Raw genomic sequence first — 2459 nt, 5'->3', positions numbered from 1 at the left:
TTTTTGGAAAATAGAAAAAAATTTAAGACCAAATTTTGTTCTGAATTTTTTTGTGTACCTTCTAAATATTTATTCAAATATTAACACAAAAATTTAAATTAAAAAGATAAATTGTTTTCTAAATATGAAAGTTTTTTCGTCACTTATATAAAATATAATAGAATAAAGTATCATTTTTGTCCCTAATTTTTGGGGTAAATCTCAAAGTTATCCCTAACATTTAAATCGTCCTATTTAAGTCCCTAACGTTTCAAAATTGATTTAATCGTGTCCTACCGTTAGAGATCTGTTAACAGAATTAACGGTGGAACAAAATTGAGATGAATTTAAAAGGTTAAGGATTTAAATAGGAAGAATACGTTAGGGATAAAAATGATACATAGAAATAAATTTTAATTTTATCCTTCAATAATATCAATTTTTTACGGTACATAATTATTCAATTATTTTTTAATCACATTTAAGTAAATTACACTTTTTTTTACCAAAAATAGGAAGACTCAAACCCGTAACCTGTTAGATGAGTCCTCATTGGGCATTGGCAAGTAAATTACACTTTATTTTTAGAAAAAATTATTTTTTTATAATTTTACTCTTAAAGATGTTTACTCATTATGAAATATTTGTAGAATGACTAATACATAAACTTGCAGAAAAAAATGATACATATACAATAAAGTAATATGATTCTAGTAATTCTACAAATATTTTATGAAGAGTAAAAATTTTTAAGAGCAAAATTATAAAAAAAATAAATTTATTTAGAATGAAAGTAATGTGATTAAGTGTAATTTACTTAGATGTGATTAAAAAATAATTAAATAATTATGTACCGTAAATAATTGATATTATTGAAGGATAAAATTAAAATTTAATTCTATATATTATTTTTGTCTCCAACGTTTTTGTTTTATTTAAGTTTCTAATGTTTCAAAATCGTCTGAATTTTGTCCCGCTATTAATTCTGTTAACAGATTTTTAACAACAGCACAATATTTAGTCAATTTTAACACGTTATAGATTTAAATAGGATAATTTAAACGTTAAAAAATAATTTTAAGACTTATCCTAAATATTAAAAATAAAAACGATACTTTATTTAATATAATATTTATTAGTTATTTTTAATTTTGTCAATAATATCTTTAAAATAATTTTTGTCAGCGCATGGATATATTTCGAGTAAGATAGAAATGAACTCTTAGATTTAGAGTGTGTTTTATTTTCTATTTTTAATAATAATGATAATAATAACAATAATAATAATAATTCCAATTGATTGTGTATTAATAACTAATTTTTTAAGATTTAGTTGTACTATACTATTAACGTAAAACTGTCATGTCATTGTGGAGAAAATAAAAGAATATATCTGTATGACCGAAGCAATTATATAATGATAATATATATTATAGAGGTTAGTGATGTTTGTATTTAATAGTTATCTTTTTGTTTTTGTTTTTACATTCCTTTGGTATCTCACATTACTTTTATATTTTTAAAAGATTTTTAAACCTCTAAGATATTATATATAATTATTTTTATATTTGTTGTGTTATATTAAAAATAAGAGAATGTTAAAGTTTTACTCTTTTCACCTTACTTTTATTTATAAAAATTAAAAATATTATTTACACATTAAAATCAATTATCATATATTTATATATAAATATATATATAATTTAATTTATTTTTAATGTATTTTTTATAGTTTAATGAGTATTTTATATTAATAACTAATTGTAGTGGTTTATTTAGTATACAATTAATATGATTATTATAAAATAGACACTTTCTTTTCTAATAACATTAATAACATCATGCCAACTACTTATAACTCAAATAGCATAGTATTTTTATCTTCGTCTAAAAATTTTAAGTTTAAATTTCACTCTTAATTTTAGAAAAAAAAATTAAAAATCTCATTTTTTATCCACTTTAAAAAAAATTTGGAACTTCTAATTAGATCGATGTTAATTTCAACTTTTTTAATTAATTAAATGGTGCTTTGTGCAAATAACCTTTAATAAAAGATTTCTTTATTATATGTTTTACCAAAAAATTGTAATAAAAAGATTTCATAATAATAAAAATATATTTTATTAATGTAACAAAATGTATTTTTGAATTTTTATAAGGGTTTCTTGGTAAAATATGATTTTATTCATGAGTTACATTAGCGAAATATATTTATTATTATTGTTTAATTTTTTAAGTAAAAATTACGTAATAAAGTAAAAATGTATTTTTTTTAAAATAGTATTTTTGTAAAACATTTTAATTAATAATAAAATTAAAATTAATACTGACTTAATTTGTCAAAGTAAGTTAGAGAAAAAAGATAAAAAAAATTCACTTATTTTTAAAATTTATTACATATCAAAGTTCTATTAAAATGTTTGTTGTATACATAAATTAAAATTTTAATTTTTAATATTTATTAAAGCAGACAAGTAAAC

Source organism: Arachis duranensis, chromosome 1 (assembly GCF_000817695.3).
Source record: "Arachis duranensis cultivar V14167 chromosome 1, aradu.V14167.gnm2.J7QH, whole genome shotgun sequence".
NCBI lineage: Eukaryota > Viridiplantae > Streptophyta > Magnoliopsida > Fabales > Fabaceae > Arachis > Arachis duranensis.
The sequence above is the reverse complement of the archived record's forward strand: the minus strand, read 5'-3'. Positions refer to the sequence as shown.